The following is a 14,983-nucleotide window of genomic DNA, read 5'->3' on the forward strand; positions in this document are numbered from 1 at the left end:
AGAAATTGAAGAGACCGAAAATACTCTCTGCTTTGTAATCCACAAATTACCCAAAACAATTTCAACTCGAAAATCCAAAACCAAACCAAAGCAACACATATACCCTAGCCATAAACCAAATCTAATCCTTTAATTGATCAAAACAAAATCTAACCCAAATGCCTAAAATTTGACCAACAATAGTTAGCATTGCTGTAACAATTCAGTCGGGTTCAGACAATGTTCATGCTCTTTTACATTTAAACATTTACAATAATAATAATCTCTAAGAAAATGCATCAATTAACCTTTTTTTTAACCTCAGTAAAACACATATATGTTCAATATACAAATCTCACCAATAATGGAGGATTTAAAGGTTCTCTAAAGAGACTGCGCCAAATTTTTTAATTTTTTTAAAAACATTAAAGCAGAAATATTTTCAACTGGCAAAATTCCCCAATAATGGAGAATTAAAAGGCTTTCCGAGATATAACTCCCAAAGTAAATTGACGATGAGCCCTACTTATTTTCCATTTCCCTTCATATTGACTCCTAGAAATGTGCTACAAAATTTCAAAGACTAGTGGCAGATGGGAAGCCAAAGCTTTTTTTCTAATTAAAACATGATAAGTCACTAACCAATTTGAGTCTTAAGAATTGAAAATGATCTCTACCATATTTAGATGTACCAAAATGAAGAGTTCAAAATATGGTAATCCAATAGCTATAATTAAATTGAAGATCGTAATTATAGCATTTGGCAATCATAAGCTCATAAAGTGTTGTCTTCTGTGTTTTGTAATTGTAGTTGTAATGTGAACTTCTAGACATGTTAACTGTAGGTATAAATAGCACTTCATGTGTGGGAATTACTACATTTTTTTCGTAAAACATAAATCATGCATTTTCAACAATTACAGAATAATCACTAATAGAACTCAAAACCCTTAAAAGCAAGATAATGTAATCATTGAGTTAGACTGAATTGGAAAACCTCACAAACACACAAATAAGCCAACTTGACTACAAAACATAGCAGACAAAAAAAAAATCACGGAGAACTCTAACTATCTATTTGGCTACCAGAAGAAGATTAATGGAATCATAATAGTGTTATAGGTCAATTGAATCTAGAACAAAAACCAATTCAAACCTGAGTCTACCCACACCTAAGTATGAAAAAACATCTTGATCTACCTTAATCTGTAAAATCTTCAAATTAGCACTTGAATCAAACCATTCACTTACAAACCAACGACTTTGAGTACAACACTACTTATTTAATAGGAAGAACAGCAGCCTGAGCTTATATGCAAAAATTAGTGAAATTAAGATGGATGCACAGAGTTCCAAAATTAAGATACCCAAACTTGTAATAAATATTTGGTTATTTGGGTTTCGTCACACATTCAAGCATTCATTCAAATAGAAAAACAATAAATAGTCTTTCAGGATAGAGAAAAATTATAGTGCCCTGAAAAAGAAAACCCCGAATTGTCAGTCTTCCAAGGAGAAAGAGAGATTGGCATTAAATTATAGACAAATTTAATATTTGTATATTCCTGTTTCTTCTATTGAGGCGAACATTTTCAGTATTGCATTCAAACTAATTAACCAGAACTGATTTAAACAACAGGGGATATATTGTATGGGTTTTTCTTTAGAAGAAATCAATAAGAGTAGCAATTGAATATAAACACAGCAAACACAATAAGAGAAGTAGAAGTTTGGCCAAAATGTTGTTCTGTTTCGACTTTGGATTTGTGAAGGTTATGAAAAAGGGTAAGATGTGAAATCTTTTGCTATCTGCAAGAGATCTAGAACTGATAATATTTGAATTGTAGACTAGAGATATTTCATGGGTCCCTAAAACAATTCCAGTGAATAACAAAGCATTAACATTTGCACAAAGAAAAAAAAAATGATATCAAAAAATTAGAACTAAACAAAGAGCATGATAAATTTTTTGAACAATAAAAAATAATGGGAGAGAAATAGAGACAAAGAGACTAAATTTCATACCAATTCCAGTGAATAACAAAGCATTAACATTTGCATAGAGAAAAAAAATGATATCGAAAAATTTGAACTGAACAAAGAGCGTGATAAATTTTTTGAACAATATAAAATAATGGGAGAGAAATAGAGACAAAGAGACTAAATTTCATAACACATTAAAAAAAATAAAAATAAAAACCTATTGTCTTCTCCATGAACTTCAAAGTTCAACCAAAGCCTCTCTCTATTGCCTGTACCTTCTTTGTTTAAAATTTTTTTTCCTACTCTCTTTGCTGCCGTTTGACCCTGTACAGCGTAAATGAATCTAATATAAACCAATAAAATCTAACCTAAAAGCCTAAATCTAAATGAATCTAAACAAAACACCCAAACCTAAATCATATTTTTAATGACCTAATTTTAAAACATAAACCAAAAAAAAAAAAAAAAATTACCAATAGCAGGTCCGACGGGCTAAACCTTGTAAATGGCATGAGAGGCAGTCTTTTGGGAATGAAAAATAGGTGATGGTTAGAGGTAGGGTTGAGTGAAGATTTCTGAGATTTTGAAAGGTTTACTCGTATCAGTGAAGGTATCTGCTTTTAATCGATAGTGAGGGATTTTTTTTTTTTTTTTTTTTGAGAAGCAAGAGTGAGGGACTTTATTGGTGTTTAAAGAAATGAATCAGTGAATGTGAACATACATATGGTATGGATTGAATTTATATGATTTGACCAATGGATACAGCGGGTGGCATTCACATTTTCGTTGTTTTCAGTTTTCAGCCGCGTGGCAGATTTTTAAGTAGGGTTTTCTTCCTACATGACAGCACAGTCTTAATTGTAGAAAAAGGCTTCTGCTATTATATATAGTATATGATATGATATGATATGATATATATATATTTTGATGATTATTCCTTTATAACTCTTAATCACTAATCACTAATCAGCATGAGTCTCAAAAAACTTTGTGATTGGACTTTATCATACGTATAAAATAAGCATAGATTTTTTTATCTTTAATTTTTTTTTTAAATGAATATTGCTATTGTGTTCATCCTTATAAGAATTTAAGGACAAATTAAATTTTCATTATTTTTGACAATTTTTCTTTGGTTTAAATGAATTTTTTCTCAAGCTTTTAGAGGATGGACTTTAGATAAGATGTTCAACTTTTATACGCAAAGCAATGATTTTAAGTCTTGTACATGGAACAAATTGAGATAAGAAATTAAGAATATGTTCCATTTTGGTCAACCTTAGCTTGATTTGTCTAGACATCAATTTTCTCTCTTGCCAAAAGTCTAACTTATTTTAGGCGGAAGTTTCCTTGATTATTACTTGTATACAAAATTCCAGGATCATTAAATTGGAATAGGCCCTTACTGACCTAACCAATTGGAATTGGATGAAATTTCTTCCCATCCACACTAAACGTTGTGTACACTCCAAATTTTTTTTGCATTCTCATAATGATACGTTGTGGAAAGGTGTCATTCAAGTCCAACATGATTGAGAGTTGCAGTTGAGACTATGGCCCAGAAGCTTTATCATTCAATACTTTGTGAGAAAAATTAAACAATCATTTGATGTAATAGGAGACTATGGAATTTGACATTGTATACACTGGGGTCGTTCTTGATGTTGTGAAATTGCTGTAGGTATTAAAAACTCTAGTTTGATTAGTTGGCAAGTCATGTTCTTTAAGCGTGAAAAGTCTACAATGGAAAACTTTTATGTTCCTACAATAAATGTTTTGGAGAGAAAATTATTAGCCCCCCATCCCATTGGGACCCCCTATTTATACAAAGGAAAAAAAATTCCAATACTCTAGAGTATGATTTAGTTACATGGAATTTTTGTGCAATTGTGCCTAGATTTCTTTTTAAAAATTTAATTATAATTTAAACTCTAATTTGGTGATTTTTATATGATCCTGGTGGTTTGATTTTGATTTAGTAAATTTTCTTTGATTCCTTTATAATTTATATCTTGCGTTGGTTTAAATGAATTTTTTCTCAAGCTTTTAGAGGATGGGACTTTAGATAAGATGTTCAACTTTTATACGCCAAGCATTGATTGTAAGTCTTTTACATGGAACAAATTGAGATAAGAAATTAAGAATATGGTCCATTTTGGTTGGCCTTAGCTTGATTTGTCTAGATATCAATTTTCTCTCTTGCCAAAAGTCCGACTTATTTTAGGCAAAAGTTTCCTTGATTATTATTTGTATACAAAATTCTAGGATCATTAAATTGGAGTAGGCCCTTACTGACCTAACAATTGGAATACGATGATATTTCTTCCCATCCACACTAAACGTTGTGTACACTCCAAATTTTTAATGCATCTCATAATGATATGTTGTGGAAAGGTGTCATCCATGTCCAACATGATTGAGAGTTGTAGTTGAGACTATGGCCCAAAAGCTTTACTATTCAATACTTTGCAAGAAATATTAAACACTCATTTGATGTAATAGGAGACTATGGAATTTGACACTATATACACTGGGTTTGTTCTTGATGTTGTGAAATTGCTATAGGTATTAAAAACTCTAGTTTGATTAGTTGGCAAGTCATGTTCTTTAAGCGTGAAAAGTCTACAATGGAAAACTTTTATGTTCCTACAATAAATGTTTTGGAGAGAAAATTGTTAACCCCCCATCCGATTGGGACCCCCTATTTATACAAAGAAAAAAATTCCAATACTCCAAAGTTACATGGAAGTTTTGTGCAATTGTGCCTAGATTTCTTTTAAAAATTTAATTATAATTTAAACTCTAATTTGGTGATTTTTATATGATTTTTGAGGTTTGATTTTGATTCAGTAAATTTTCATTATTTTTTACAAATTTTCTTTGATTCCTTTATAATTTATATATTGTGTTGGTTTAAATGAATTTTTTCTCAAGCTTTCAGAGGATGGACTTTAGATAAGATGTTCAACTTTTATACGCCAAGCATTGATTGTAAGTCTTGTACATGGAACAAATCGAGATAAGAAATTAAGAATATGGTCTATTTTGGTTAGCCTTAACTTGATTTATCTAGACATCAATTTTTCTCTCTTGACAAAAGTTCGACTTATTTTAGGCGGAAGTTTCCTTGATTATTACTTGTATAGAAAATTCCAGGATCATTAAATTGGAATAGGCCCTTACTGACCTAACCAATTGGAATAGGATGAAATTTCTTCCCATCCACACTAAACGTTGTGTACACTCCAAATTTTTTCTACATCTCATAATGATACATTGTGGAAAGGTGTCATCTAAGTCCAACATGATTGAGAGTTGTAGTTGAGACTATGGCCTAGAAGCTTTACTATTCAATACTTTGCAAGAAAAATTAAACACTCATTTGATGTAACAAGAGACTATGGAATTTGAAATTATATATACTGGGGTTTGTTCTTGATGTTGTGAAATTGTTGTAGGTATTAAAAACTCTAGTTTGATTAGTTGGCAAGTAATGTTCTTTAAGCGTGAAAAGTCTACAATGGAAAACTTTTATGTTCCTACAATAAATATTTTGGAAAGAAAATTGTTAGCGCCCCATCCTATTGGAACCACCTATTTATACAAAGGAAAAAAGGTCCATACTCCTGAGTATGACTTTGTTACATGGAATTTTTGTGCAACTAGGCCTAGATTTCTTTTAAAAATTTAATTATAATTTAAACTCTAATTTGGTGATTTTTATATGATTTTTGTGGTTTGATTTTGATTTAGTAAATATATATTAGCCAAAAGAAACGAAGGTAGAACTATTAAAGAAATCTGTACTTTCAGATTAGCAATTACCAATGGCCAATGCTACATTGTCATTTGTGGTTGTGGTATGAATAAGTGGTATGTTGTTTGGGTGACTAATTGAGGCATAGAAATTAACCATATTAAAAGGGATTAGCAACTTTTTCTTTCTCCTTTACCATTTGTGGTATGTATATGCCTTTTTCACATATGCTCAAGTGAAGTACCCATTAGGATTTCCCTTAATTATGATAAAAATATTAATTTTTTTTTAAAGGAAGTTCTATATTTATTGAATGAAATATATATATATATATATATATATATATATATATATGTGTGTGTGTGTGTGTGTGTGTGTGTGTGTGGAGGGCCCTGTAGCTGAATTGACATCTCTCCATACACAAAGTGTTTAGGGTTTAAGGGAGAAAATGTTCAAGTTGTGGGGTTAGCATACATATTGTAATTATTTCTAAATAATAAAAAAAAGGTATATATATATATATGTATGTATATACTGTTTTCCTTGAGCAAAAGCAATTGAGATGGAAGTGTGGAGTGGATGGTTTTTTTTTTTTAGTCCTTGAGTATTTTGGGTTTTTTCAAATGAGTAATGACTCCTCTTAGGCTCCTAAAATTTTTGGTTTACTGATTTTGCTATCTATAACTTGATTCTTCTTTACCTAATAAAGTTTGGAAGTTTTTGTAAGTACATAATTTCTTCAAGAAAATGAATAGAAATCTCCCTTCATGTTCATGCTCATGTTAATTTCATATTTGTATCTTTTGCAATACTCAATAAGTTGTTTACTCATTTTGTGAATTATCAACTGTAGTTTAAAAAAAGTATAAACACAATATTGTTCAATTAAACTAACTAACAACATTCCAATCATTATGTGCACAACTGGGTGATGAAATGGTTGTTCAGTTTATTTAAGAAATGTGATCTTGTTAATAGAAATTAAAAAATACAATAAATTTCATGCGTAGTCATTAATTATGCCTTTACGTATATCTTATACATTTTATGAGTTTTATTTTATATAAATGTATTTCATAAAATTAACAAAATTTATCATAAAACCCTTCATTGAATTTCTTAAAATCACTACATAGAAATGAAAGAAGTTTTTTTTTTTTTTTTTTCTAAAGCAATGTTCTCCAGTCATAATATTCACCAAAAAAGATGATACCAAAAAAAATTGTGCAACGCACAGGCCAATAACTAGTCTATATATATAATTAAAGCCAAAACTAAGAGAAAATCCAATTAAATTTTAAATTGGATTCCAATTATTGTTTAATTTTGCTTTACATGTCCAATTTAAGGTTTTTTTTTTCTTTTTTTTTTTTTTAAAAAATTGATTCCAAATACCGATGTACTCACCATTCCAAATACATTGCAATATACTAACTGTGGGCCCGAGAGGTCTGCAACCCAGCCCAAACTCTACCTGGGCCCAGAACCCGTGCCGAAGGCGTATCCTGCCGAGGACGAATGGTCAATGGCCGACGTGGCGAAGGGAATGGCTGAGGACTTACCCTGTCCTCGGTATTCCGGAGCTGTAATAGAAGGACCCACACTGCGGTGTAGGTAACCCCCAAACAGCCCCCCTCCAGGGGATGTGAACGAAATGGGGCCCATAAGGAAGCAGGGTGTGAAAGTTGGACTAAAGAAAACGCGTCCTTTCTTCAGTAAATGCACCTGCCAATACCCAGAGATGGTTGAAAAGAAAAGACGTTTGGACAGTGTGAACCTTGATCCATGCAACTAATAGAAAGTTAGGTGGGATGGCTGACGGGACGGACACAGAGATAAGCTCCCGCCTGACCTACAAGTGGAGGGTCAGGATCAACCAGGCCGGACTATATAATAAAAAGGAAGGTGCGCCAAAAAAGTGGGGGGGGGGGCTGGGAAAAAGTGGCCAAGAAACGAGAGCCTCCCAGCTCACCTCCATGAGAAGTACTCTAGGGGTGACGATCATTTAACCTTGTATGAACCCCCTGAACAACCCACCGCCTATCGATCAAGGCCTAGCCTTTCAAACCCACGCTCTACAAATGATATTGTTAGGGCCGTTTTACGTGCGAACCTGACACTGTTACGGTCCGCCACGAATCGTGACCCTACAATTGGCGCCGTTTGTGGGAAAGGCTTGCGTGTTGGCGCAGGTGGTAGGTTGAAACACTTCCTCTGTTATTTCTAACCGTTGGTTATAGAGTTCAAGTATAAGATCTCACTAGGGGCTACGTTTCTTGACGAGGGGCTTAGCTGAAGAGCTAACTCCCCTAAAAGCTAAAGCTCCTCGTACAGAACAAACTAGGCGCTTGGTAACGTTAACCGTATAGATAAACTCAAGGGGCTTGGCTGAAGAGCTAGCTCCCCTAGAGCTAAAGGCAAGCCGAGGCCCCATACAAAGAGAAAACTAGGTTTTGGACAGAACCAAGGCATTGCATAGTCCTCGGACTCAAGCCTGTGGGAAAACCAACTACCTGGATGTGGAAAACTAGGTTTTAGACAGAACCAAGGCATTGCATAGTCCTCGGACTCAAGCCTGTGGGAAATCCAACTACCTGGATGTGGAAAACTAGGTTTTGGACAGAACCAAGACATTGCATAGTCCTCGGACTCAAGCCTGTGGGAAAACCAACTACCTGGATATGGAAAACTAGGTTTTGGACAGAACCAAGGCATTGCATAGTCTTCGGACTCAAGCCTGTGGGAAAACCAATTACCTGGATGTGGAAAACTAGGTTTTGGACAGAACCAAGGCATTGCATAGTCCTCGGACTCAAGCCTGTGGGAAAACCAACTACCTGGATGTGGAAAACTAGGTTTTGGACAGAACCAAGGCATTGCATAGTCCTCGGACTCAAGCCTGTGGGAAAACCAACTACTTGGATGTGGAAAACTAGGTTTTGGACAAAACCAAGGCATTGCATAGTCCTCGGACTCAAGCCTGTGGGAAAACCAACTACCTGGATGTGGAAAACTAAACACTAAACGAGATTTAGCTACTCTGCGTGATGGCGAAAATGGTGCTTATATCTTCGCAAAAACAAAGGTTAGAAATGAATCTAAGGCCTCTGTGGGCACAAGTAAATGAGAGTTTGAGGAACATAGTGTTAAATGTCTTGCATGCATAGTTATTTGTACATATTAAAATGAGTCAACGCAGAGTTTATAAGCAAATAATGCGCATTAACAAGGGCGGATAACAAATATATACATGTTCAAATACTTGGAAACTATCGATAAATTAGGAAGTTTGCGAAAGGAAAAGAGACAAATTAATCGTTCAAATAGAAACAAATACAAAAGCCCAACCAAGGCTTCTACTTTTCTGCTTGTTTGTCGGTTGCATTTTTGGAGGTGGGATTAGGATCAGCTTCAATGCCTGGAATGACGGTTTCTTCTAAGGAAGACTGAGCAGGGCCAACACTGGTAGCCTGAGTGACCACAGCAAGGGGAATGGCCTGTGGCAACTGTGCAGAAGCGGCTAGTTCTTCTGTACTCGATACCTGAACGCCCACCTTGGGTTCAGTAATTTCTATAGGTATCTCAGGATCCGCATGCTGCGATATTACCACCACATCTTGAAGTATTCCCTCTTTGGGCGCCTTGCTAGTAGAACCACTGGCTTGTAAGTTTCCCGACGGGGTGACCTCTTCCTCGGGTTGAGCATCCGTGGTCACAGAGCTAGTGGAAGTGGTGTCACGGATGGCCGCCGGGTAGAAAACGCTCTCTGCCTTCCACAAATCTGATGAAGCGTCCACTCCAGCTCGCTTCAATGCTTCTTCCCAGACCTGGGAGCAATAAAACCTGCATACTCCAGGAATCTGCGCCTTAAGGGTGGCTTGGGTTTCGGCTACTCCCATGTTATAACCATCATCCTCGGCCGTATTCTTGGCAGCCTCTGCCTCATTCTTGGCAAATTCGGCCTCCTGCTTTGCCCGTACGGCTTCATCCCGGGCATAGTCTGCCACTCCTTTTTCATGCAAGGCCACGGTCAGCTGCTTATTCAAATCCTCGATTAGGTCTTTGGCTATTCGCAGCTGGTCCTCGGCTTCAATTGCGCGCTTGGTTTGGTCCTTGGCCTGTTTCTGGGCACTATCAAGGCCCGCCGAGACGTTATCCCTCTCGCGAGTAGTCATTATTAAATCATCCTTGACTTTAGCGAGTTCCTTTTCAGAAGCTTCGAGTGTTTTTGAGGCTGTTATGCGCTTCTTACGTTCGTTCTCGGCTGCCTTACTCCTGTCATGCACCTCTTCCTCCATCCTATAGGTTGCCTGGAGAGCCTGTCAAGAAAGATGAACGCGTAGTGAGCGGTAAACCGGTAACAAGGGATGATAAGGTGTTAGGTGGCTAGAAATCTTACCATGCACAAGTATCTCTTGGTGCTGAGAAAAACCTCCTGCATCCTCATTCTCTTCAGCTCGTCCATATCATTAGGGAGTAATATGGTTCTCCCTAATGCGTCCGCCACGTATTCACCCTCGCCGTCTCCGAGGTCCCTCAGGGAGGCCGTTTCCAGTAATGGACCCCCGTGAAGCATTGGGGCAGGGAGCCAGGCGCTCGGTAGGGATTGGGAATCAATTCCTTTCCCCTTGCCTTGAGGGGTTTGAATTGCGGGTCCTTTGCCCTTGCTTTGGGGCCCGAGCTTCAGTTGTTTTGTACGCGGAGCCTCATCCTTCTCCTTTGAAGGTTGGGATTTTCCCTCATCCGCGGTGTCCTTGCCCTTGGGACTCCTCTTTCTCTTAGAATCAGCACCTTCAGGTCTGGGGGACCGAGCTGGTTGGGAGGGGGTGGGAGGTTCGGGGCGGTTGGATTGTGGCTGGGACTTGGTGGAGGATGACCGGGTTTGGATTGTAAGGGGTTGAGGCGGTGGAGGAGGAGCATCGGGTTGTGGTGCCTCCTGGGTATCCTTCCTTGGTTAGGCCTCAAGGAGTTGGAGAAGGGGGGTTAAAGGTATTCTCTTGACTCCCATCTCGGCTTGCGAAGAGGTGCCTATTAACGACAATTCAGCCTCGGACAAAGCTGGGTCACCTAGGTCACCAGGAGGGTCCTCTGATTGGTAGACTAAATCAAAAACCCTGAACCCCTCCTCCGTCAGATCGGGTTCACCTTCGTCCTCGGCTGCTTGATGAGATGAAGACGGACCCACCAGGGGGATGTTCTTGGGGACAGCTGGCTCCTGAGAGATTAGAAATCCCTTTTCTACTACGGTAATTTTTGGAAGCCAGGGACGGCGGGCACTGATCACGTGCTTTGCGTCCCCAAATGACTTCTGAACTGGAGGGTACCCTAGTATTTTGTGAGCTGCACGGACTTTGCCATCACTGTCATTCACGAAAACTGCCGATTGTAAAACGGTCTCCAAATCCGCCCGATTGACTAAATGAAAATGCCGTGTATAGGCACGTGCATCTACAAAAAAAAAAAAAAACAACAAACATATATGCATGGTTAGTTATCAAAATACATTAGATTAGAATGGATTAAAAGGTTATCCCTCTTCCATTCCTGAAACCCCACCTGGTTCTCCTTCTACTACGGGGCATGGGTCGCCATCATGCCACTCCCCAGAGACAATAAGGAAATCCTTGTTCAGTCCCTTGTTGGAATCAGGAAGGCACTGGATCAACCGAACCCTATCGTCCCTTGACCTCATGTAATAGGTTTTTCCTTTCAATTTCTGGAGGTTATAGCACCAATTTACATCATGGTGGGTCAGTCTTAAACCCATCTTCTCATTTAAAGCGTTCACGCAACCCAAAATCCTAAGAACGTTGCCGGCACACTGGGTAGGGGCTAAACGGAAATGCCTGAGGTAACCCCTTGTCACTGGCCCCATAGGGATTCTCATACCTCCCTCTACAAAGGCAAGAACGGGAATTACAACCGCGCCCGTTCCCCTCTTAATGTGCCATTCCCCCATCTTACAGTGCTCCAGACTTACATTGGGGGGAATATTATAATCAACGATGAACTTATTCATCGCCTCATCAGTGTCGACCAACTTCCTCAACCTCAATTTAGTTGCCTTAGTCATCTACTAGCACAAACCTAACCCGCGACGGAAAAGAAAGGGAGCCAGAGAGAAATAAACCCAGACAAAGAAAAAATGCGAGTTAATGAAGGTAGGAAACTTACATAAGGGGAGAGTTACGCTTCGAATGGGCTATATGTGCTTGAGATAAACTTGAAATTGGGCGGAAGTTCAGATGAACCCTGGATACACGCGCTAAAGCTCTTAAGTATATAACTGGAGAGACGAATCCATCTCCAGAATATCTTTTATACTTTCTAGGGTAAACTGCACGCCCATTTTCCCGCCTGAAAAGGCCAGGAAATCATCACCGTTTGATTTTCATCACACCGTTGAACGTGGGAAGCACCAAGCCGCCCGCATTTAATGAGGCCACGTTTCGCCTTCCGAACGGCTCTGGGGACGTGCCTAGGGCAGGTGAAAAACCTCGGGAATCGATATATGACGAGGATTGTTAGGCATTAGCTGATCCCTGGTGTCATCAAAACCCACCTATCCGTCCGAGGGAACGGATAGCAGGATTTTGAGGGGCTATTGTGGGCCCGAGAGGTCTGCAACCCAGCCCAAACTCTACCTGGGCCCAGAACCCGTGCCGAAGGGGTATCCTGCCGAGGACGAATGGTCAATGGCCGACGTGGCGAAGGGAATGGCTGAGGACTTACCCTGTCCTCGGTATTCCGGAGCTGTAATAGAAGGACCCACACTGCGGTGTAGGCAACCCCCAAACAGCCCCCCTCCAGGGGATGTGAACGAAATGGGGCCCATAGGGAAGCAGGGTGTGAAAGTTGGACTAAAGAAAACGCGTCCTTTCTTCAGTAAATGCACCTGCCAATACCCAGAGATGGTTGAAAAGAAAAGACGTTTGGACAGTGTGAACCTTGATCCATGCAACTAATAGAAAGTTAGATGGGATGGCTGACGGGACGGACACAGAGATAAGCTCCCGCCTGACCTACAAGTGGAGGGTCAGGATCAACCAGGCCGGACTATATAATAAAAAGGAAGGTGCGCCAAAAAAGTGGGGGGGGGGGCTGGGAAAAAGTGGCCAAGAAACGAGAGCCTCCCAGCTCACCTCCATGAGAAGTACTCTAGGGGTGACGATCATTTAACCTTGTATGAACCCCCTGAACAACCCACCGCCTATCGATCAAGGCCTAGCCTTTCAAACCCACGCTCTACAAATGATATTGTTAGGGCCGTTTTACGTGCGAACCCGACACTGTTACGGTCCGCCACGAATCGTGACCCTACATAAGGATTATTTTGACACAATACGAAAAGTTTGGAAACAAAATTGACATCTTTAAGATGTTAAAAACCATTTTGATACATAGTACAAGTGTTAAAGACTAAAACGGTAATCAAACATGTTTTTTACATATTTTTATTGAAGATTAAATTCTATAAGGATGTGGTTTAAAACCCAAGTTTTACACCTTCCAATCACAACATGTCACATCATCTTATCATGTATTAAAGAATAAGCACAACCACACTAAATCAATTATAATACTCATTTGAAAATTCAGCCAAATTGGGAGTTTATTAAGATGTTATTAATTGTGGTATGATGTACTGAGTCTTAAGTAAAAAGTTGATGTAACATCTCTTATTAGATGTGTAAAACATGAATTTTACACCCTATTCTTACCAAATTCAGACTATTTTTATTAATATCCTTAAAATATATATATATATATATATATATATATTTATATATTTATATATTTATATATTTATATCAGCTGAATTTGGAAACTAACATCTTATTTGGTTGTAAGGGAGATGAAAAGGAAAGAAGGGAGGAAAACGTAAGGGAAGGGAAATGGAAGAAGAGAAAGTTGTACATAGAAGGATTGCATTAATACAATTTCTTTGAAAGAAAGGTCCTCTTGGAAAAAATAATGGGACCATTTGAAGGATTGTATTAAGAAAATTTCTAGAACACAAACGTTTCTCAAAATTATGGGTTCTGAGAAAAGTATGAAACTTCATCAAAAAAGAAAAAAAGTATGAAATATTAGTGAATCAGTCAAATTGTGTATTCTCACTTTTTAATAGAAAACTGAAAAGTGAAAATGCTTGGGACCATCACAGCACATATTGATATAAAAAAGATTAATGAAAGAGGTAAAAAATGCTAAATGCAAAATTAGTGCGCCACTTGGCAAGATCTCATACATTTTCGTATGAGGTCTTTGCTTTTATATATATATATTGATGAAACATATGTTATATGGTTATTATGAAAAGTATAAAATTTCAAAATCAAATAAATTTAAATAGTTAATTTTGTTAAAATTTAAACATAAAGGAGAACCAAAAATGAAATTGACGATGAGGTTCTATATTAACACACTTAATAGTATGGTAACCAAATTGAACTTTACTTAATAATTAGAGGACTCAAAATTACTTTTAATTTTAACAATTTAATGAGAATTTTTTGACAAATTATAATCACCTTAAGACTAGAATAGGACATTCAGCAAAAAAAGAAAAAGAAAAGAAAAGACTAGAACAGAACAAAAATAAGCATTCAATTCACGCGGTTATGCTGAGTTTTGAAATATCAATTAGCTTTAGATTTTCCAAGTACTTTTTACCAATCACATGACTATTAAAAACAATCTGTGAAACACACTTGATGTTTAACGAACCGCCTGTTATGCAAATCCTCTGAGATTCAACTGCTAAAACATCAGAAGTCCCTACCACCTCATTATGTTGCTCTGTTTCCTTTCTATTATCATGAGTAACAGTTTCACAATCTAGATTTTCTAGAGGCAACTTGTTCAGGCCAAAAAACTCCTTGTTTCATTTCAGAATTGGGCATTTACACTTTCTATTGTGTGGTTCGAACTTTGCTGAGTCTATACAACTCGTTGTTTCATTACAAATTCTTTTTATGTCTCTTTTCATTTCAGAATTGGGCATTTACACTTTTTTTTTTTTCCTTTTTTTTTTTAAGCTCAAGGAGAGAACATAGAAGCTACAATGATAAAGATGTTCGCACATGACTCTCTCTCTTTGTGGAAAATTGCATTGAGGAAATTTCGAGGAAGAGGGATCTCTACTTTTATTGACTATAGTATTGTGGTTATTCAGGTAAGTCACGAGTAAATTGACACTTCATCGACTGCACTGTTTGTTGATAAAAAGATTCCACACGGCAATCGCATTTTTTTCCAAGC

At 37.5% G+C, this 14,983-nt stretch overlaps 1 long non-coding RNA gene across 1 annotated transcript; it reads right to left on the reverse strand.

The window, feature by feature from the left end:
• Positions 1 to 1,651: 1,651 nt before the first annotated feature.
• On the reverse strand, positions 1,652 to 2,797 carry LOC115984248. The gene is made up of 2 exons (XR_004090445.1): positions 2,436 to 2,797; positions 1,652 to 2,286 (listed from the first exon to the last, which is right to left on the reverse strand). It is a non-coding gene; the product is annotated as an uncharacterized LOC115984248 (long non-coding RNA).
• Between the last annotated feature and the right edge of the window lie 12,186 nt (positions 2,798 to 14,983).

Source organism: Quercus lobata, chromosome 4 (assembly GCF_001633185.2).
Source record: "Quercus lobata isolate SW786 chromosome 4, ValleyOak3.0 Primary Assembly, whole genome shotgun sequence".
In the NCBI taxonomy this organism is placed as follows: Eukaryota; Viridiplantae; Streptophyta; class Magnoliopsida; order Fagales; family Fagaceae; genus Quercus; species Quercus lobata.